The 24,999-nt window shown below is 41.0% G+C and overlaps 1 protein-coding gene across 2 annotated transcripts in view; it reads right to left on the bottom strand.

Moving 5' to 3' along the window:
• Window positions 1-24,999, bottom strand: part of TNKS (tankyrase) — a 138,303-nt gene that overhangs the window by 98,466 nt on the left and 14,838 nt on the right. The window lies entirely within an intron of this gene.

Raw genomic sequence — 24,999 nt, 5'->3', positions numbered from 1 at the left:
AGTAAAGTGCTTTTTTCTCTGCACTTACTACTGCATCAAGGCTTCACTTCCTGGATAAAATGGTGATGTCACGACCCGACGCCCAGAGCTGTGCGGGCTGTGGCTGCTGGAGAGGATGATGGCAGGAGGATGATCAGTGTCCCTCCAGTGCCCTGTGTCCCTCAGTGTCTCCCTGCCATCATCCTCTCCAGCAGCCACAGCCCGCACAGCTCTGGGAGTCGTGACATCACCATTTTATCCAGGAATTGAAGCCTTGATGCAGAAGCACTTCATGTGCATTTCCCATAAAAGAAAAAAAAAGGTATATTGGTGATTTGCATAACTTTTGGGGGGCAATACAATACTTTAACAAACAATTTCGCCGGACTTCTCCTTTAAAGATAACCCGTTGCCATGAAAATGCTACCCAAGCTACCAGCATGTTATAGAGCAGAAGGAGCTGAGCAGATCAGCTGAGCGAAAATGTTTTTCTTTCAAGTCAACTGGTACCAGAAAGTTATACAGATTTGTAAATTATGCCTTCCAGTACTTACCAGCTGCTGTTTGTTCTGCAGGAAGTGGTGTTTTCTTTCCAGTCTGACACAATGGTCTCTACTGCTACCTCTGTTCATGTTCCTGTCATGGACAGAGGTGGCAGCAAAGAGCACTGTGTCAGATTGAAAAGAAAACACCACTTCCTGCAGGACATATAGCAGCTGGTAAGTACTGGAGGGCTGGAGATTTTTAAATAGATGTAACTTGCAAATCTGTATAAGTTTCTGGTACCAGTTCATTTCATGTTTTCATGCTAAAGGGTCAAGTCCATTGAGTGACACTCTGCACTGGACTCTTTCACCCCCTTTTTAGCATTATGACTTCTCTACACAGATGTAAAGGGTAAATGTTGCAGTTTTCATACCTTATTTTACATCATACGTGCTGGTTCCAGTAAAAAGTGATCTTTTATCATCTGTGGATTGTGCTACCTAGGCGGGGCTTCTCTGACGCAGCGCCACTTAGCCCGGCCCACATTGTCACCCATGTAGCCCTGCCCCTCAGTGACGTCAGTATATAGGCCCCGCCCCTCAGTGCCCATTGGAAGGGCCAGCCTAAAGGTCTAGGCCCTACCCTCACTAGGTCTGCCTACAGCAATGGCCACTGAGGAAGCAGGGCCTATGCAGCAATGACAGCATGGAGGGGGCGGGGCTACAATGGTGATGTGGGCAGGGCTAAGTGGGGCTGTGCCCAAGAAGCTCCGCCCAGGTAGCACAATCCACAGATGATAAAAGATTACTTTTTCTGGACCAAGCAACATGACGTCGATATAAAATAAGGTATGAAAACGGCAAAACTTACCCTTTACATTTGTGTAGAGAAGTGCAAAAGGGGGGGGGGGGGCAGTGTCACTTCAACACAGAATGAGCAGGAATTTCAAGATGTTACAAGTTACACTGAATCTTTTCCCACAAAGATATAAATCTATTTGCTCAGTTCTTCCTCCTCTATAACATGATGGTGATAGATTAGATAGCTGGGTGACAAGTTCCTTTTAAAGGTACTCTGTCAGTAGGTTTAGGCTGTCCTATATTGGGGTAGCATAAACTAGTGACTGAGAATCTGAGTATCACTTACATTGTTCTGTGCAGCTGATTTGGAAATATCCTTCTGAATAACATGGACAATAAGCAGTCCTCTCCATTGTGCTCAGTAGCACTGGATATTCATGAGCATCAGCAAACTCCACCCACCAACTGCTAATTGGCAGTTATCTATCTATGCTGTGTTTAATCAGATAGCTGTCAATCAGCAGCTGGAGGGTGGAGGAAAATGGTGCAACAAGAATCCTATTCTCCTGCATATTAGGAAAACAGCTAAACAGAATGATGTAAGTAATGCATTTCTGACACTAGTTTATACTGCCCTCATTTAAGGCAGTATAAAGCTAGTGACAGATTTAATGCTGTGTGTTTACAGCTATATTACACTGACATAGGTGTCAAATCTGCAGATCTTAACAGATCCTGTGCGTGTGAATGGGGAAGACATTAACGTCACAAAAGTTGCAAAGTTTGTGCTATTTTACAACTTTTTTCAGGAGCCACCCATGGAAGGAAGCAGGTCTACTATAAATATACCCCAGAAAATGTAACTGAAATCTTTACTAGCAATTGACAGCCATATGCTATTAAACAAAACAACATTATTGATCTAACACCACCAGAACTTTGTCTTTTGGGTCACATCACATCTTAAGAGAGATAAAAACACACATCATAGCCAACTCCCCAAGCAGCTCTGTAGACATAAAAATAAAATGTTATAGCGGTCAGAATATGACAATTTGCAAAAATAAAATTACATTTTTTAAACATAAAAACATAACAAAAACATGCATCATTGTAATCGTCCTGACCTGAGCAATACTTAGACTGCAAACCCCCCCCCCCCCCCCCCCCCCCCACACACAACATTTATACCACACTGCACACCTTAAAAAGGGGTGGTGTAAAAAAAAAAATAAAAAAAATAAAGACAGTATAACCAGATATGTACCACATACATATGTGTAGAAGTGTTTTTTAGTAAATAAGCTTACTTTACTGGACCATATTTCTTCCCTATGCATCTGATTACTTCCTGGTTTACTCTCTGAACTGTGACCCTACAGTGCAGGCACTTTCCCACAATCCCCCTTGCTTGTATGTGAAGTAAAAACCAACTGTCAGTACTAATGGGACAGATCAGGAGACTGCGACTGAACTGAGCATGTGTGACCCAACATAGTGGATGGCGGAGGGCTGTAACCAAGGCCACAGGTTATCATATTAAAGCAGCACATAGAGGTGGATTAGTGAATCTCACTCAAGCGATACATGTACAAAAAATGCTGGTACATTAGAAACCTTTTTAAATGTTCCTCCCATATGAGTGTGTAGGTGAAAAAATGCAAGCATTATGGGGGAGATTTATCCAACTAGTGTAAAGTAGAATTGTCTTAATTGCCTCTAGCAACCAGATTCCACTTTTTATCCCTCACAGATTCTTTAAAGTGACACGGTCCCTTTCTTTTTGCATTCTGACATCTCTACACAGGTGTAAAGGGTAAATTAGCAGTTTTCATACCTTATTTTATATCATACATCATAGTGCTTGTTCAAGTAAAAAGTCATCTTTCATCAACTGCAGATTGGTTAAGTGGGCGGGGCCTTGCAGCTTTAGCGCCACTTAGCCCCACCCACATCGCCAGAGTTGGCCGCCACATCGCGACGGGGCCGTTGTGGGCAGGGCTAAGTGGCGCTAATGCCGCGAGGCCACGCCCTATTAATACAATCTGCAGTTGATAAAAGGACACTTTTTACTTGAACTAGCACCATGACGTATGATATGAAATAAAGTATGAAAAATGCAAAATTTACCCTTTACACCTGTGTAGAAATGTCAGAATGTACAAAGGGGGTGACAGTGTCACTTTAAATAAAAAATTATAGGTAAAATATGATTGGTAGGGGCAACTGAGACAATTCTACTTTACAGTAGTTTAATAAATATCCCCCTATAGGTCTTTGAACACGAGGAAAATAAAAAACAAATGCAAAAATGAAAATTGTGTTAAAGGGGTTAACAATTAAAAAAAAAAAATAAAAAAAAAATAAAAATAATAATAATAATAATAATAATAATAATAATAATAATAATAATAATAATAATAATAATAATAATAATAATAATAATAATAATAATAATAATAATAATAATAATAATAATAATAATAATAAATATATATATATATATATATATATATTAATATATATAATATATATTATATACATACATATATATTTACACATACATACATATACACACACACACACACACACACACACGTGTGTGTATCATTCAACTATGATGAATTTTACAAACCTGATAAGGAAACCCTGTGTATGCTAGTATTCACGAATGTATGAAGCACTTACTAGCATATTTAAGGCCCTATTCCACCAACAGATCTGACGACAGATTATCTGCCAAAGATTTGAAGCCAAACCCAGGAACAGACTATAAACAGAGAACAGGTCATAAAGGAAAGCCTGAGATTTCTCCTCTTTTCAAATCCACTCCTGGGTTTGGCTTCAAATCTTTGGCAGATAATCTGTCGTCAGATCTGTTGGTGGAATAGGACCTTTAGGAAGAAAGCTGTCAGTGCGGTAGAGTGGAGTGTGAGCACAATAGATATTGTACTTCTGTTGTGTACACAAGCTGGTCCTTGAATCAGTAATGAAACTATTCATACTGAGGACCTGCCTATTCTTCTTATCTTCCTTGTGACATATACAGTATGTGTATTGCCCAATGCAATCATCATCATCAGAAGGGAAGAAACTAAGACAGCAGCCATGCGGCTTCACAGTAAAGGCCCTATTATGCGGGGTGATGATCAGCCGAACAGGCAATGGGGCCAGTGCTCAGCCGATCAGGTCATGCTGACCTGCTTAAAGCAAATGTACCATCATATACATTCGCTTTAAGTGTAGCATATGAAAAGAACGGCGCCAGTGCTGGGAAGCAGATGCCGTGGTCCTTTTTTTTAACAATGGCCCAGTTCCAGCCTGCCCCCATTAGACTTGCACCGCCCCCCTGTCCCTCCTCCCTGCACTCTTCACCATTAGGAATGCCCCAGTCAGGATTTTTCCTATTCATCACCTGTCTGAACACTGCACATGTGCTGGATCATTAAGGTCCCAGTGCAGTGTTCAAAAAGGTGATGAATAGGGAAAAAAAAAAAAAAAAAAAAAAACTGCCCAGGGCCATTGCTAAAGGTGAAGCTGGTGGGGAGGAGGGACACAGAGGCAGTGCAAGCCTAGGGCACAAACACTCTAGGCCACGCCAATTTGAGACAAAGCTGCAGGTTTAAAAGCTGTTTTTAGGACAATAACTGCATCACCTGCCGAATGAACCCCAGGACAAATCTTGGACTAAATGCAGCTATAGGAAGGGACAAGCAGTTAGGAGGGGGCAGATTGTGGGTACAGAGTCGCTTTAAACAGCATATATAATAGCTCAGATACTACAGAGCAAAAACACACGTTTCCTCTGGAGACAGTGCGCTTGTTCTAAAGGGCCCACTGTTATTTTTGCATATGTACACAAAGATAACAACAGTGTGTGCCGTGAGTTGTGCACCATGGAAGCGCTTATTGCAAAGCAGAAAGAATCTAGGCTCTGCACTCTGCTGTTCTGGGCTCTGCTATGCCAGGTCCCAAGATGTGAGCTCCACAGGGCTGGGAGTTGTCAGTGCAAAGAAAGAATACTGCAGATAAGATGGCCAGGAAGGGGAGCCACATATGCATGCTCCCAAGATCTCAGCAACCCCTCCTTTCTGAGCAGAGCAGTAAGGAAGTGATCTCACCGGCTGGGTCAATGCTAATAACAGATGTGGTCGGGAACGTTGTTGTGATGAGAATCCACCATTTAAAAAAATAAATAAATCTAATGCCCAGATGACCTGTTTAACTTCAAGCTGCTCTTCTCTTTACTTTTCTTTTATGCAAAATTAATGGAGTAAGCAGATGTCATTGATAGGTCAATGACAGCGCCTGGAGTCATTCCAGTGCTAACCTCAGTGTTTATTAATAGTCCTAGTGTAGTTTTTGTTTTCCCAGCACCTTAGACTATTTTTAGCTGGTAAAGTTGGTGACCTTTCTATTTTGCCACTTTCTCTTTTGTACTTTTGAGGTTTCTAAAACTCAAATCTTAGTAAGCGCTATTGTGGCTTCGCCTGCATAAAGGATTTCTCAGATTTCACAGATTTCCTTTTAAAGGAGGATTTCTACTTTCAAAAATGACACTACTGAATATGCTGAAAACCACATTCTCACCTCCTAAAGCCCTGTAATATGGATCTGTTGATAAGGTAAATTATTTAAGATATAGGCAGCCAATTTTTGGACACAATAATTTTAACAGGGAAAGCACATCATGGCTGTGGCCTAGTGAACAAAGGCCAAAAAGGCAATTGTAGAGGTTTTTAGAAAATAAAAGCTCCATTAACCCATTCATTTCAACCCAACAGAGTGCACCATTACTGCTGTTTAAAGGCACCTATGCCTTTGCCTGGTCCTTGAAACTGAAAGATGCCAAGAGTCTAAGAACTGTTCATTTCAAGGTGCTTTAGTCAACACTAAACTTTTATAAAGGATGGGCAGATCTAATGGGAAATGGGAAATGGGAAAGAGAAATTCAACAACGGAAAGCAAGTAAGTTCCAGAGAGACATGGGTGATTATAATCAAAATAGGGTGTACAGGTGGAAACAACAAAAGGAACTAACAAGATCCAGTTCAGTAATGTCACTACAAAGTAGTACGTCTACAAGTTCCCATATGAGTGGCGCAAGCAGTCAGTGGTCAAGGAGGGACACGAGGAGGACCACCATGAAAAGAAAAGAGAGGACGTCAGGTAATTAATCTATCCAAACGTGTTTTGACCCCTGCACAACTGTCTGTCTTATCCTTAGGATTAACCCTCAGCCCAGCATCGCATTTTGATAGGTTTGAGGCTATTGAGGATGTTTTTCTTTTTGCACGAAAATTGGTCCTCAAAAAACATTTCTCTAAACAATCAATATCCCCTATGTTTACAGAGCAAGAGTAACTGGAAGCACTTCGGATATTAGAGGAGCTCCTTTCGGAACAAGAAAGCATGGGTGGTGGTAAGTTTCCTGATTTCATTAAGAAAAAATCCACAATGTGTCCTCCCTTAAATTTAAGTCCACCAGTGGAGCTTTTCGTTAAGATGGTGGTACAGGATCTAAGACAAATACCGGAGAATAGAAGGTATGATAACCTATCCGGTGAACAGAGGACTGCACTTAGGGAGTTGAAAAGGATGAAGGATGTGGTTTTTAAGCCAGCGGATAAAGGGGGGAACATTGTGGTATGGCCATGTGATCTGTATGAAACTGAGGCATTAAGACAACTCAATGACCAGACATGTTACAGGAAACTTACAGAGAACCCACTCACTGTGTTTAAAAAAAGACTCTTTGACATCTTGGATCGGGCCCTGAATGACGGCATAATATCTAAAAAAAATCTATGATGGACTGAGGGTAGATAGTCCTGTGATTCCAACCCTGTATTTATTGCCCAAGGTCCATAAAAACATAGTGAACCCCCCAGGGAGACCCATTGTGTCTGGCAGGGGGGGGGGGCTCTGTGAACCGGTTTGTCGATTTTTGGATTTTTACCTGAAACCCTGTGTGGCTGAGTTACCGTCGTATATCAGGGACTCGGGGGAAGTGCTACAGAGATTGGAGGGGGTGACTTTGGAAAGGGACATGTATATGGTCTCCTGTGACGTGGAGGCCCTATAAACGTGCATTGATCACCAACAGGGTCTAGCTGCATGCAGGTTCTTCTTACTACAGAGTGGCCGGGACTCACACCTGGTCGACCTGATTCTGACCTTACTAGAGTTTGTTCTCTATCATAGTTTCTTTCTTTTCAGGGACAGATTTTACTTGCAAGTAAGGGGCGTGGCTATGGGCGCGACTTGCGCCCCATCATATGCAAATTTATTCTTGGGCCATTGGGAGAGAGAAAATGTACTAACTTGTGACACGTCGGCTGATGGACAGGTAATAATGTGGATGAGATTTATAGACGATGTCCTCTTCCTATGGCAGGGGACTAAACAGGGGCTAGAAAGATTTATTGGAGATCTGAATAACAACACTATGAATATTAAGCTAACTCACCTGATTAAACAAGATGAGATTGATTTTCTCGATTTGCACATTTTTGCAGACGTGGATGGCTTGCTCCACACCACTATTCATCGTAAAACTACCAGTGTCAACTCGGTACTTCATGCCCGCTCATCTCATCCACGACACATACTGAAGGCGATACCATCAGGCCAGTTCCTACGGGCTCGTAGGATATGTGATTTGGAGGATGAATTTGAGACTCAAGCCAGTAACATGGAGCGGAGATTTCGCCAACGTGGTTATCAACCTGGGGACATTGATGCCGGGATCATTAAAGCCAGGTCGGTAAGGCGGAGTGACCTCTTGACTCCACGTCCAAAACGGAAGGATGACGAGGCTATCCGACTGATTACAGGCTATCACACAAGATGGACCGAGATGACACAGGTATTTCGGAAACACTGGCCCTTATTATCCCATGATACTGATTTAAGTAAAATTCTATCATCTCAACCACTAATTACACCCAGACGCAGTCGATCTTTAAAAGATGAACTTGTACAAAGCCACTATATACCTCCCAAGCCCAAATTCTTCTTTAATTCCCGGGGCCCAAAATGGGGGTCATTTGCATGTGGAAGATGCTTAGTATGTTCATTGATGGTGAAAACTGATCGATTCTGGGACTCCTTTAGAGAACGAGAATATAACATTGTTCATCACATTGACTGCAGGACGAGTGGCGTCATTTACTATGTGACATGTCCTTGTGACATGATTTATATTGGACTGACTACCAGGGAACTGAGAGTCAGGATACAAGAACATGTCCGTGATATAAAGGCAGCCATGGATGTCCCTTTGGACGATACCTTTGCTATCCGACAACTAAAACCAGTTGCTCGGCATTTTCGGTTACATCACAATGGCAAATGGCAAGAACCACTGGCCAGAGGGATTGACCACATGCATATGGGATCTAGAGGTGGTGATCTTGCAAAGAGACTGGCACAGCGGGAATGTAAATGGATCATCAAGTTGAGGACCATGTCACCGGATGGATTGAATGAACAGTTGTCTTTTGCTAGTTTCCTATAGAACCCCAAATTTGAGGGTGGTTCATAATTTATTAATAGTAATCAGGGTCCTGTATGAATAATTCTATGTTTTTAATCATGTATTCGTGTTATTGGTAAGGGGCTGGTCCGGTTTTTCTTTCTGAGGGGATTCTCTATAAATGGAGATACTATCTGATGGGGGGTTTTTCTAGGGGGTTAAGGCTGCAGGCCTGACTCATTACATTATTGATACTAGCTGGCACATAAACACTGTAGGCCTGGATAATTGTCAATTTTTCATTTTTATTTTTTTTTTTTATTTTATTTCATTTTATTATTTTTATTATTATTATTTTTATATTTTTTATTTTTTATTTTTTATTTTCATATATTTTAGTTTTTTTTTTCAAAAGGATTTTTTTGAGGGAATGAAGTATTTTCACATTGGTTTATATTTTTTTCATAATTATTTTTTTCATAATACTTTATCATCATTCATCAATTTTCACAATTTTTATAATTTCATATTTTTTCATTTCTCATTTTTTTACATTCACATTCACTCATGAGTATCACCAGTTCATATCACATTTTTCAGCATTTATCACATTCACTGGATTGTTTTTTTTCCACTTTTATTTTGTTCATATTGATTTTCATGTTTTAATTTATGTGCATATATGGTAATGGTGGTTGGGGGGCACACATTGTTCATTCACACATTCACATCCAATGCAAATTCATAAAATTTAAAAAATGGTTTTTGTCCACACACAATTTTTCATATAGCACTGTTCACACATACACAAACAATTTTTTCACAGATACACAATCATGGTCATATTACTCATATTTACTTATATTTTATTTTATATACTTACTAACACAATATCGTCACATTTTCATATTTCATATTTTTTTATTTCAAAACACAATCATACACACTATAATGTTGTTTATTTCATTTGCACATTATCATGCATATGTCACTATATTCAGTCAATTTATTTGTGTATTTATTGAATTATTCATTTATTTTTTTACTTATTTTTTATTTAATTATTAATTTCTATTCACAGGCCTATTTAATCATTATTTATTTTGTAGTCTCACCAATGCGATGTATGTATGTGGTCATGCACATCCAGTCCCACTCTCTTCCCCCCTTGTTCTTTTCTTTCTCTGCTTGTTACGTTCCCCTCGATTCTCTATGGTGAGGGTTCTTCTCCCTCAACCAAGATGGCCGCCGCTGCTGTGCGCTCCAGTGCGCATGCGCCTCTGCCGGTCCCGTCCTGGTATCTGCCTTGCCGATGACGCACTTCCGGCGCCCTCGGTGATGCAGAGCCAGTGGCGGGACGGCTCTGGTGTTTGTTACGCATGGCGTTGGAGCGCCAAATAGGTATGGCAGTGGCATTTTACTATTGGCCAATGGATTATTCTGACAGTATTTATACCGGTCCATGCCCCTCATGCCTCACCACTCCTTGAGAAAGACTTGGCGAAACGCGTTGGAGGGTGAGGTGGAGGGGTGTGTGTGCGGCAGGTGGGCGGTGGAGAGCTGTTTGGGCTGCTATTTAGGGTTTATGATATAGGCCATCTAGCCTGAGAACAATTGTGCTATTGATGTTGATGAATTGTTTGCATGGGTTTACATATTTATATATAGGCACTTGCACTTTGTATTTGTATTGCCCTACAGCACTTTAATACGGTATTTATACCTCAGTGATTCCTGCCTGTTACATGCACCAAGATTGTTAGTAGTGTGATGCGGTGACACCCCTCCACCTTGTTTTTAAATGTCTATTGTGTAAATGTTGATTTTATGGGATATTTTGGGAATTATGGATTTGAATAAAGATGTGATGAACTTATTCTAACAATTGTGTTTGGAATTACTTGAAGGTTTTTTTTTGGTTGGTATAGGTATCCAACTCTTGCAGTCACCTTTAGTGTAATAGACATTGGGAAGGGTCTGGAAATCTGATAACCCACATTACAAATAAGTTTGTAATGTGTGTTAATTACAAAAAAAAAAAAAAAAAAAAAAAAGGTTTCACCAGAGTTCTCCTTTAACACGCCATAACACATCCTTTATGCAAATGAGTGGGACAAGTGTAAAACAATTTAAAAGAATTCTCTGAGGACGACAACATCTGTGCACATGCCCTATTAAAGGGGTCATCCGGTTAACAAAAACAACATTCTGAACTATCCCCCTTCCCAATACCACCCTATGTCTAATATACATTTATATCCTTTCTTGCACCCTTTGGCTATATTCACACAACGTTTTTTCAGCTCAGTTTAAAATGACGTCCGTTGTTTAGAGTCTATGATAACAGACGTTATTTAGCAGCCTGGCCTCCCCTTAATGCAATGACTGGTGTTTGCACATTATTTTAGTTTGGGTCACTAATTGGCCTTTGGATGCAGCTTAATTGAAAATTCAATTGAAATTAAAAGTAAAAACAGAGAAAGAATGGTGACAAAAGAAAAACTGTGTGTTAACAACTAATAAAAAATATCCGCTGTTTGCAAAAGACATCCGAAAATAATGATCAAGTTCATTATTTTGACGTCCGCGGTAAAAACGTCTGTTATTCAACGTCCTTCTTCCCATTGACTTTAATGCATTGCCATTACAGTCAGTTAAATCGTGGGAAAAACTGACTTTTTTATATCAAATTCGGACGCCTTTTCCCTATTTTTGATGTGGTGTGAACATAGCCTTTCCCTGTTTTTTTTCAAATTTTTCTTGGCTTTGGACATGTGAAATCCTCTACTCTAGGTCCACTCTGACCACACTCAGCTCCCTCTTCCCCTCTCCCTTGGTAGTCACAGGACATGTTATCTCCTCTCTGGGGGATGGGTTGTCTGTCTGTTGACTGAGACATCATCTGCATCATCTCCATGCACCTGTGCTGCTTCTATAGACTTACATGTGTCCCTGAGCCTAGGTTTCTGTAATATGAAAAGTTATCATTCTCTCTGCTTGCTATCAGTGAATGCATGCAGGCATACGTACCTGTCTGTCTCACAGCTCTGTATATTATTAGTGTTATAGAGGTTCTTAGGAACTTAAATGTTTTCATTCAAAGTCAGCAAGAGGAGATCTAAACCTACCCTACACCCCCACCCCAAGTAAAAACAGATGCCAATTATGCAGCACATAGCTACACCATGCGCACGTCAGCTCTGTTACATCATCAGCTACTATGGAATACGTATTGGGGTGATGTGATGCAAAAATCAGTGAAATAAAACAGTCCTGTTTACTGTGCAATAGTAATGACAGCAGTGGGCAAGAAAGCAAGCTAAGGGGGCGAGTACGCAAACAGACCAATCAGGGAGATGCATGATGGGAAATGTAGTTTCCCATCTTGGTTACAGATCGGCTTTTAGAAAAACTTGTAACTCAGGAGCGGCAGCAGCTAGAAAGACAGGAGACGACTCAAAATACTCAACGCCAGACAGATTTCTAAAGAGCCTTTTACATGGACCAATTATTGGCCAGAAGCGTTGCTAGAAACGCTCCTGCAGTCGATAATTAGTCTGTTTAAAAGTGACAGGGATCAGCTGAGAAAAAACTCTCAGCCGATTGCATCTTTTGCGCTGCTTTAAAATTTATTGTTATCAGCCACACAACTTGTGAGGGCAATGCATATATCTGTGCTGTCAGTTTCCAGATCACACAAGCAATGCATACTTACCATCAGCGCTACTGTGTGATCTGGTACTGTCAGCTCTCGTCTTGCTCTGCGGCCGCCACTGTGTCTTCAGGCCAGCATCCAGCTGTCAATCATTCTGGAGGTGAAAGTAGTTAGGGCTCGTTCCCACTGAGGAAAGGTAGCGGAATTCCGCAACGGAATTGTGCGCCGCGGAATGCCGTTAGCCTCCCGCTCATAATGGGAGTCTATGGGAGGCGCGCGCTCCTGCCCTGTCCGTGCTGAAGAATGAACATGTTCATGAAATGAACATGTTCATTCTTCAGCGCGGACTGGGCAGGAGCGCGCGCCTCCCATAGACTCCCATTATGAGCGGGAGGCTAACTGCATTCCGCTGCGGACAATTCCGTTGCGGAATTCCGCTACCTTTCCTCAGTGGGAACGAGCCCTTACAGTAGTGGCAGGATGGGAGCTAAACAGTGCCAGATCACATACCAGTACACTGGGTATGTATATACTGCTTGCATGATCTGGAAACTGACAGCAGGGATATATGCATATTTTTGCTGTCAGTTTCCATGGCAATATGTACAACACAAGGATCATTTTTGCTGCCCAACCACTCCATTTATTGCTGATCTCTCTGACTGGTGCTCATTTGCATCCTCGCACAGGCCAATGTCGCCTGTGTTATGGACCCTAACACAGTCAGGACATCCTTTAATACAACAGAATGGTAAAAGGTGCTCTGTAATAGCAGCTACCTGTTCTAGCTGACCTGGCCCGTCCGTGTACTGTAATGCTACATTTATCTTGCAAAAGCTAGCAAGAGGAACGTGTATTCAAATATGTAATCTCCCAGGCAATACCAGCAGATCACTAGTGGTTACAGACAATCCTGCATAGATCACTACATCAACACATGACTTTCTCAGACACTTTTACTATGTACGCCTGAGGAATGATTTAGGTCTATGCTATAAAATAAAGTTAAATTAAAAATGGATGTTCGGTGTCACAGACAGTTTCTAAAAATAAATAAAATGACTTGTAAAAAATTAAATAAATAAATAAAATAAAGCATATGCAGAATATGATGCCAAACAAAGCAAATGGCAGGCATTTCTGCTGAATCCACTAAATGAAGTGTGGCAGCGCAGGACGGGATTGTAGATGGCGACTGTCAGAGGCAATGCAGGAGACTAAGTGATGAAGAAAATGATAAAACGTGAAGCAAAGCTGGAAGAGCGTGGAAAGATGAAGCTAATTAAACTGGTCAGCAGTTATTTCATTGGAAACCACATACAGTATTCATACAAATATAAACACCAGCTTTATAGGAAGCAAAAACGCTGAATTATATACAATTATGGTGGCATCAGAAATAAAGACGCTAACAAGGATCCTAAAGACATGACAGCTGAGTGGCAGTGGCAGTGTATGTGTACTGCAAGGAGATAAAAATGTGGAATACAGATAGAAAGTTTATCTTTATTATGAATATGCCTCTCATGCAGTATTGCACATAGGGCTGGGCAATATGGCCAAAAATATAAAATTACATTTTTTGTATTATGCACAATTTTCAATTTAAAAAAAGAGAAGTCCGATGATTTGAGAAATTTCAGTCGGAGGAGAGAACATAATCAACAATCATTATCTACTTCTCCCCCTGCCTGCGAAGCATTGTGTCACATGCTCTGGGCCCCTGCCCGAAGTCATAGTCCCCTAAGTTCCGATGACAGGAGATCCCGGAGCGGCAATCCAGCGCCGCCATGACATGGGGACAGATAAGTTGTGATTGTTTGTTATGTTCCTTCCTGCACCTGCAGGATGACTTAGCCTTAAAATCTAATTTTTTCCCCCCCTAAACAGAAAAATGTTTCTACTGGCAGGCAGCCTCAGATAGCATTTCGTTGGTGTTTGAGGCAGCAACTGTATTGCTCCACACTGTTAACCCCTTGTAGTAAGGTCCCCCTATATGTTATCAAAAATGTGGCTGTCATTATGGGGGACACTATGGCTGGCAATGCAGTTTTCTGATAACTTCAATTCTCGCTGCCAGAAAGCAGGAAAGGGCGGGACGGAACCCAGGAGTCGAAGTGAAACAAATGTGCTCTTTAACCTTTTAAAGTGATACCGATCTTAAAGGGAAACTATCAGCAGGTTAGATGAAGTTGCCAAGGAGGAAAGTATGTCTCTTGCCTTCCTCCTTTGTGCCGTTCCGATGTAGTTAGCCGTTTGCTTCACGGTTTGGTAAGACTGTTAGGAGCATTGGGGCACTCATTAGGAGCACTGCTCACACCCATAGTGCCAATCTGCCTCCGGCCAGCCCACCCCTTTCTAATGATAATGAATGGAGTAGGCCAGTCGGGGCCTGGCCGGAGCAGCGCTATGGGGGCAGGCAGTGCTCCTAATGAGTGCCCCAGTGCTCCTAACTGTCTTACCAGACCATGGAGCACATGACTAACTACACCGGAACAGCGTTGAGGTGGAAGGTAAAAGACAGAGCTTCCTCCTCGGGTGTCTCTTGTGCAATAGGGACATATCAGCAGGTTAGATTTGTTTAACCTGCTGATAGTTCCCCTTTAATTACTTATGTTATCTCATCTTCCGTAAAGGATCCCGCACATTTATTGGGGGGTTTTATTTTATTTTTTTTGAAAATTGAATTTGGTTGAATTCATTGAATAAATATGATCACCCAGCCCTAATTTTACAATTGAAAGATAAATAGCCTTTATTTTTAAAGACACCAACAAATGCTGCAGGTTCATACAGATACTTACTAATCTGTCTTTTCATCATTTATACATGGAAGACCTAATGATTATCTAAGCACTTCACCTCAGGTTCTAATCAAAAATCATATATGCACATAATCTATACTACTGATATCCATCTGTATCTGTTCAGGTCTATTTAAAATACACAGTCCTCCATCCCCCCCCTTCTACTGATCACTTCTACCAAGTAAAACAGTCATTCAGGGCCAACGATGGAGATCTACATTCTCTTTTATAGTTGCTAAAACCAGATAAATATTTATATATTAGTAGAAAAATAGATAAAAGATAAATGTTAAAAATGCGTTAATGCTAAACATTCCTCATAAAAACATACACCTAAGCCCGATGGGCACTGTATAAAGAAATAGGCTGTACAACCTACTAAATGATAACAGTATTTGCCAGTCAGTCAATACACAAACAAAACAATACTCAAAAGATTAAAACATCATCTATAAATAAACAAAAACTAGACATACCTGAAAAAACATTATTTCCAGCAAGTAAAATTCTATTAACGCAGGTTTTGTTGTATTTCTTTATCAAAATTAATTTCATGTCAAAGTCAATTCATCCGCTTCAGCCAGTATGGAACGCAGGACTTCTACACATCAGCATCTACACGATTATCTTTCTACATTGCCAAAAAGATCAAGCATTTCCATGACCCCCTCCTGAATAATGCATCTCATACATCCAAATGATTTAGGTGGATTAGGTACAGCTTAATTTTAGGGGATTATTTTAATACAGTTCAGTTCTGATCCTAGTTATCAAAATGGATGCATAGAAACATATCAGACAATTTATTTACAACAGTAGAAGGATAGACACTGAAATCTGTGGCCATTTCGGTGGTTTCTGTAACTAACCAGGTACACAGAGGCTCTATTATCTGCACAAGAAAAACAGAACAATGCTCGGGGGCCATGCTGGGCCTTACAACTCCACCAACCACTATTATACAACATGTCCTATTGTAACAGAACACAACCTTACACCATCATGCTCTATCATCGCAAAGGACTGATTTAAAAAAATAAAGAATCTGGCTGGCATTTTTGGCACAAATATATACCACCATTATAAAGCATATGCAACATTACTGCTCAAGCACAGTGGGGGAGATTTATCAAATCTGGTGTAAAGCAGAATTGGCTCAGTTGCCCCTAGCAACCAATCAGATTCCACCTTTCATTTTTCAAAGAATATGTAAGGAAAGAAAAATGGAATCTGATTGGTTGCTAGGAGCAACTGAGCAAATTTTACTTTACACCATGTTTGATAAATCTCCCCCAGTGTGGAGGAAATTCATCAAGGACTTTCTACTACTTTTATGCTTCAAAAAAGGTGGAACATTTGGTGCATATTTTAAGGCTATGTTCACACAACGTATTTTTTCGTATTTCTACGGCCGTTGGTGCAAATTGCAACAACGGCCGTTGTTAATACGAGAAAATACGTTGGCCGGGTGTCTATGGGATCCCGGCCGGAGCGTATACACACAGTATAGGCTCCAGCCGGGATCTCTAGCGGTGCCGCAAACAACTGACAAGTCAGTTTTCTGCGGCCACTATTCAGTGGTCTCTTACGACATGTGAACATGTGAAATACGGTTTTCTCCACTTTCACAGCATAGCAGACCTAATTTACACTGAAAATGAACATAAATTGTAGCTGAAATCTACTCCTACATTATTCAGATTCGTACTATTAAATGAACACTAATTTATGGACCTTTTATATTATTTCTTAAAAAAAATGTGCTAAAAATTGCCCTACTCTGACTCAAACCTTTATATCTTTCGGTCAGTAGGGCTGTGGTGTGAGGGTAATTTTTTGCGCAGTGATCTGCAGTTTTGATCAGTACAACGTTTGTATATATGTGACTTTTTGATCACATTTTTTTCTGGGATGTGATGTAATCAATATTCAGCAAATTTAGACTTTGGCAAAGATTTTTGCACTTAAATTGTTTATCATGCTAGATCAGGAATATGATAATTTAATAGTTTGGGCCATTGCGCATGTAATGACACCAAACCAGTTTACAATTTTTTAAAAATGAAAAAAGGGGGGGGGGGGGATTAGTACTTTTAATGTCAGATTCTCTTTTGTAATATAATTTTTTTTAGTTTAGGGACCTTTCATAATCAATTGATAGGCTGCTAATTCTGATCCATGCAATTGTTATAGCATTGCATAGATCAGTGCCCTGCTAATAGAGACACCAGCAGCGAAGAAGGGTAAATATAGACCATAGTCAAATGACCCATCGGCACACCGCAGTCACATTGCGGGGGTGCCAATTGTACACTTCACAGATGCAGCACCTGTCAGTCATCAATTTCAATGCTGAAATTGCTTTACATCGCGGTATTAAAAGGGTCTGCTACCAGCGGGATGACTGGTGGAAGTCAACAGGAGGCAAATGAGAGGAAGAGCGCACAGCAAACATCATGATAGGCGCTCATCTTGCTACTTGCCATGTATGTTAAGGAAGTCTGGGGTCAGTCTTTTTTTTTAAACAGCCGGGGAAGAGGTGGCGGAACATAACAGGCACTTACCTCCCCAGCTCCAGCGCAGGAGTCTGCTGTCCTCCGCTCTGGTTTCCGTTTCCCCACCCGCTTGCTGGTCTGAGCGGGGACACCAGGAAGTGGCCGTGGAACCAGGAAATGAAGTGAAGGACAGCAGACCCCTGTGATGGAGCCGGTGAGGTAAGTGCCTGTTATGTTCAGGCACCTCCTCTCTGGCTGCTTTCAAAAAAATGTTGGACCCCAGACTTCTCCTTTAAGCCACACTACTGTACAGCTTAACATAAGAAATTGATAATTCTATGGTATGGTAAGCACTGAGTATTGTTGATAGTATCAATATTTCAGTATATGGTATATCCCTATCCACCACTTTTGTTTCAATAAGTTGCTTAAGATGAGGAAATCAAGAATTAAATACTGTGTTAGACAGACCGTTATTCCTAATATTTAAAGATTCTATTACGACAGGGATTGTTCCACAGGACTGGTGCATAGCTAATGTGGTACCAATATTCAAGAAGGGGTCAAAGAGTGATCCTGGAAACTACAGGCCCGTAAGTCTAACATCTATAGTAGGTAAAGTATTTGAGGGGTTTGTAAGAGATGCTATACTGGTGTATCTTAATGAAAATAATCTTATGACGCAGCACCAGCATGGATTTATGAGGGATCGGTCCTGTCAGACTAATCTGATCGGCTTCTATGAAGAGGTGAGTTATAGACTGGACATGGGGGAGGCTGTGGATGTTGTGTATCTGGACTTCTCAAAGGCATTTGATACTGTGCCGCATGAAAGGTTGGTCTACAAAATGAGGATGCTGGGACTCGGGGAAAACGTATGCAAATAGGTAAGTAACTGGTTGTGTGATAGAAAATATTCAGATTGGGTTTTAGTTACTAGTGGGGTACCACAGGGGTCAGTGTTGGGTCCACTTGTTTTTAATATTTTTTATTAATGATCTTGTAGAGGGGCTACAGAGTAGAATCTCCATTTTTGCAGATGATACTAAACTGGGTAAAGTAATCAGTACAGAGGAGGATAATATATTACAGAGGGATTTGGAAAAGCTAGAGGCTTGGGCGGTGAAATGGCAAATTAAGTTTAATGTGGATAAATGTAAGGTTATGCTCTTGGGCCGTAGAAATATTAAGTACAGTTATGTGCTAAATAAGAAAACACTGGGTAAAACTACTTCTGAAAAGGACCTGGGTGTATTGGTGGACAGTAAACTCAACTTTAGTGATCAGTGCCAGGCAGCAGCTGCCAAGGCTAATAAAATAATGGGATGCATCAAAAGGAGGTATAGATGCTAAAGATGAGAACATAGTTTTGCCTCTTTATAAATCACTAGTCAGACCACACATGGAATACTGTGTACAGTTTTGGGCACCGGTATATAAGAAGGTCACAGCTGAACTGGAGCGGGTGCAGAGGAGGGCAACAAAAGGTCATTAAGGGAATGGGTGGGTTACAGTACCAGGACAGGTTATCAAGCTTGGGGTTATTTACGCTAGAAAAAAGACATCTTAGGGGCGATCTGATTACAATGTACAAATATATCAATGGACAGTACAGAGATCTTTGTAGTGGTCTTTTTACTCCTAGGTCTGTAACCATGACAAGGGGGCATCCTCTACATCTAGAGGAAAGAAGATTTCATCATCTGCATCGACGCGGGTTCTTTACTGTACGAGCGGTAAGACTGAACTCTCTGTCACACAATGTTGTCATGGCTGATTCATTAAATAAGTTGAAGGGAGGCCTTGATGCTTTTCTTGAACAATATAATATTACAAGTTATGGGCAATAGATTTCGGGTGATAAGTTGATCCGGGGATTGTTCTGGTTGCCATTGGAGTCGGGAGGGAGTTTTCTCCCTGTGATGGGGCAATTGTTGTCTGCCTCTTAGGGGTTTTTGCCTTCACTGGATCAACACAGTAGGGTTTCCCTAGGTTGAACCTGATGGACTCTTGTCTTCTTTTAACCTTATTTACTATGTTACTATATTGCTGTTTCTACTTAAACGCTCTACTTTCCTAATATAATATCACTGGAGTGATAACTTTTTATGTTTTCCATAAATTTCACTCACTTGTGAGCTATTTTGCATATCCTTTCTCCCCAGAATTCTTAGTAAAGCAGCAATGATGTGTAAGTCTTCACACGTCTTTATGACGAGCTCTCCTTAAAGGGATACTCAGAGCGAAAAGCTTTTTCCCATTAATTGAAACACATTACAAAGTTATATAACTTTGTAATCTGCTTCAATCACCTATCTGCCCCCCTTCCCTATCTTTTCCCCTCTTAACCCCCCTCCAGGAAGTGAAGTAAACTCATTCTTACCTAATGACTGTTGACCTCAGGCTGTTCTGTGGAAGCCATTTTGTGACAATGACATCATCTGCATAGGCACAGCTTCTTGGTTTGAGGCTTCCCATGATGCACTTTGTCTCCTGTGATGTCTAACTGACTCTGTAAAAAACTGTTAGATCTTGCTCAGCCAATCAGAGCTGAGCAACCTTAGTCATCTGACAAAGGGAGGCTGGCCTAGGTCATTGGGTAAGAATGAGTTTACTTCACTTTCTGGTGGGGGGTTGAGGGGGAAGGGGGGCAGATAGGTGATTAAAGCATATTACAAAGTTATATAACTTTGTAATGTGTTTCAATTACTGGGAAAAAGCTTTTCCACGGAGTACCCCTTTAAGGAGAGTCGCTACCTCTTTGACCAACCCACAACTTAAATATCCCTAAGATTTTGTGGGTAGTGTATATATTACAGAATATATACACACACACTCACTATCTCTCTATACGTCTACATTATAGATATAGCTATATCTATATACACACACACCAAAAAAAAAAAAAGTTGACCCATCTATATTAATGAAAGAAGAGGAGGTGATTATTAAAAAAAGTGTATGTAAATTTATAAAAAACAAACAAAAAAACACATCTTTAAAATTCTAAACTAGTAGTGGATCGGCACATTCCCATCACCAGAAGGTAATCTTGTAGATGGATCTGCACTTGATTCTGAGAAAGGAAACAGCTTAATACTTCAGCAGTTCCTGCTCCTATTGTATAACTGCAAGAGAGGAAATTTAATGGTAATTTCCTACTTTAAGAATAAATGAATTGTTGACTGACGTAGGGGAAAATAGGGTGACCCACACCAAGATTCATTATATATATATATATATATATATATATATATATATATATATATATATATATATATATATATATATAATGAATCTTGGTGTGGTTCACCCTATTTTTCCCCTACGTCAGTCAACAATTCATTTATATGTATTTATATATATTTATTTATATTAATTATACAGGAGTTGGTGTTTTCCCTAAGGTTGGCCAGAGAATGGACCCTATATTATATGGACATCGATTTATTAATATATTTGTTATTCTTTATTGTATTATAGAGAGGAGTCATGCTGGGTCATGTTTATTATTCACAAACATAACTCACAGGGAGTTACCATAGCAACACTAATGGCCTCCTTAGTATATTACACTAGCTAGGAGAAAGGTCCAGAAAGAGGGTGGAGCTATTCTAATGAGTTTCCCTTAGGAGGCAGTTGGCACAGGGAGTTGCGGAGTAGTTGAGCACAGCTGTAGTAGGAGTAACATCCACTGAGGGGACTACAGCCTGTGAGGAGATTTATTGGAGTCAGCACCATAACTATGTGACCCATGGGAGTTGCTGAGCCAAGGAACTTACTTTTCAGATTAATTTACCAAGAGAGTGAGCCTGATCTACTTATTCTTCAAGGTATTACACCGAGGGGCAACTTCTTGACGCATCCTTATTCATTTCTGGGATCCGAAACATTGTGTTTTATGGCCCATCCCAGATACCGTCAAAGAACTCCCATTCCACTAGGCTGTGGTTCACTACCTATCCAATTCACAAAAGGAACACTCGAAATACACAGACAATCTCCATTGTAACAACAGTGACCCATATCCAGCAGTGAGCCATATGGAGAGAACTGTTTAAGTTATTTATTTTTTTAAGCAAACAAAGTCACTGTTGCACCTCACTGCCTCAACTCAATGTTGTCTGATTTTCTTTGCACATTCAGTCGGTCCGACAGGAACCTTCACGCTCCGATGATCACACACACTAAAGCTCACAGCTGATGTACTAATCAGACACGGACGCCCAGGTACCTCCTCACCGCGGACGTTTCGGAGGAAACAAACTCCTCCTTCCTCACGCATGAGGAAGGAGCAGGGTAGCAGCCTCACGTCCAAGGCTAAAGTGGAGGGTGCTGAACAGAGAGAGTCCTTTGGCAGGGGATCCCCAAAATACACGCTACTTCTGTCTTGATGGCCACATGCAGGACTCTTTATGAGATTACGGTGTCACCAGCAAGATCCTGAACTTGATGCTCTTTTCCACGGCCTGGGTTGGTTGCTATAGACACCTTTTTAGCAGGTCTGATTGACCACTGGTTGTCAAGGGGCTTGACTTACTTATGCATCCTCTTTTGAGCCTCCTCCACGCCGATATACAGACCTGGCCGCCATTTAACAGTTGCATTCATCTTTACAAAAGCCACAAGTGGTGAGTGGACCCCTCCCCTCCAGGAACGTCATGCATATGAAATTTGCTTATTGAGTCTTTTCATCTATTTCTGTTGCGCGATTTGCACGATCACTTATGTTTACAAGCTCTGTACACCTCTAAATCATGTATTTACTATGTTCTGAATTTTATATGAATCTCTTTATATACACTTTCTGCACTTTGGGTAATTATTTATGCTAATCTGTTAGCCCTATAAATATGTATTTAGGAAGCTTCCACGATGCTTGAAAATGATTCTGGAGTGAATTGAAACATTGTACCCTGCACCTTATTGATGGAATAAACCACTCTTCACTACATGCTGGTGTGCTGCGGACTCTTGTTGCCAAGTACTTGTGAGCTACGTCTTGACTCATCCAAGTCTTTACCAACCTTACATCAAGGATGGGTATATATTATATATATATACACATACATACACTCACCGGCCACTTTATTAAGTACATCTGTCCAACTGCACGTTACCACTTAATTTCTAATCAGCCAATCACATGGCGGCAACTCAGTGCATTTAGGCATGTAGACATGGTCAAGACAATCTCCTGCAGTTCAAACCGAGCATCAGTATGGGGAAGAAAGGTGATTTGAGTGCCTTTGAACGTGGCATGGTTGTTGGTGCCAGAAGAGCTGGTCTGAGTATTTCAGAAACTGCTGATCTACTGGGATTTTCACGCACAACCATCTCTAGGGTTTACAGAGAATGGTCCTAAAAAGAAAAAACATCCAGTGAGCGGCAGTTCTGTGAGCGGAAATGCCTTGTTGATGCCGGAGGTCAGGAGAATGGGCAGACTGGTTCGAGCTGATAGAAAGGCAACAGTCACTCAAATAGCCAACCGTTACAACCTAGGTAGGCAGAAGAGCATCTCTGAACGCACAGTACGTCCAACTTTGAGGCAGATGGGCTACAGCAGCAGAAGACCACATCGGGTGCCACTCCTTTCAGCTAAGAACAGGAAACTGAGGCTACAATTTGCACAAGCTCATCGAAATTGGAAAGTAGAAGATTGGAAAAACGTTGCCTGGTCTGATGAGTCTCGATTTCTGCTGCGACATTCGGATGGTAGGGTCAGAATTTGGCGTCAACAACATGAAAGCATGGATCCATCCTGCCTTGTATCAACGGTTCAGGCTGGTGGTGGTGGTGTCATGGTGTGGGGAATATTTTCTTGGTACTCTTTGGGCCCCTTGGTACCAATTGAGCATCGTTGCAAAGCCACAGCCTACCTGAGTATTGTTGCTGACCATGTCCATCCCTTTATGACCATAATGTACCCAACATCTGATGGCTACTTTCAGCAGGATAATGCGCCATGTCATAAAGCTAGAATCATCTCAGACTGGTTTCTTGAACATGACAATGAGTTCACTGTACTCAAATGGCCTCCACAGTCACCAGATCTCAATCCAATAGAGCATCTTTGGGATGTGGTGGAACGGGAGATTCGCATCATGGATGTGCAGCCGACAAATCTGCGGCAACTGTGTGATGCCATCATGTCAATATGGACCAAAATCTCTGAGGAATTCTTCCAGCACCTTGTTGAATCTATGCCACAAAGAATTGTGGGGGTCCAACCCGTTACTAGCATGGTGTACTTAATAAAGTGGCCGGTGAGTGTAATATTATCTATCTATCTATCTATCTATCTATCTATCTATCTATCTATCTCATGGGTGGTAACAAAGTAAAGAGGATTCAAATAAACAATGATCTAATGGCCCAAATCCCAGTAATTGTGCTGTCTATACCCTGCAGGATCAGTACACATACATGCAATGTGAGCACAAGGACAGAGAAGTACAATGCTCTGTTACAAATACAACATGGTTATAAGGCAAATGTCCAAGGAAACATATCAGTGACATCACATGTTCAATGCCGCTAGTGTTTGTTGTCAAGGCAACAGTAAGCAGCATTGCTCCGCTGACAGCTTTCCTATAAGGCCTATGTATTGTATGTCGCTCACATGTACTTGGACAATTAATAAAGATTTAACCCCTTCATGTCACAGCCAATTATTGTTTTATTTTTGCACTTTCGTTTTTCCTCATGTTTAAAAAAAAAAAAACTAGTGCTTACATTTTTCACCTACAGACTAGGGATGGTCCGAACCTGCCGAGGTTCGGGTTCGTACGAACCTGAACTCTCTGCAATGATTAACGCTGTCTTCCACCTCTGTGGAGAGGGTGGATACAGCCGGAGGACCGCCTGGAAAACTGGGATACAGCCTATGGCTGTATCCCAGTTTTCCAGGCGGTCCTCCGGCTGTATCCACCAGCTGCACGGAGCGGGCAGATAGCGGTAATCATTGCTGAGAGTTCAGGTGCGTACGAACCCGAACCTCGGCAGGTTAGGACCATCCCTACTACAGACCCACATAAACACTTATTTTTTGTGACACTAATTGTACTTTGTAATGACATGCTTCATTTCTCAATCCATAAAATATGCTTCAAAATTGAAAAATAAACATTTTTCAAATTTCATGTGGGTTTCACATTTACGCCGTTCGCCATGTTATAAAACTGACATGTTAACTAGGTTTCCTAAATCAGTACGATTACAACAACATGTAATTTATATAACTTTTACTTTATTTTACTGCTTTAAAAAAAATTAAATCTTTTTTAAAAAAACTAAGGGG

Source organism: Dendropsophus ebraccatus, chromosome 7, assembly GCF_027789765.1.
Source record: "Dendropsophus ebraccatus isolate aDenEbr1 chromosome 7, aDenEbr1.pat, whole genome shotgun sequence".
NCBI classification, from domain to species: Eukaryota; Metazoa; Chordata; class Amphibia; order Anura; family Hylidae; genus Dendropsophus; species Dendropsophus ebraccatus.
Note: the sequence above shows the minus strand (reverse complement) of the source record. Positions and strands in the feature narration are given on the sequence as shown.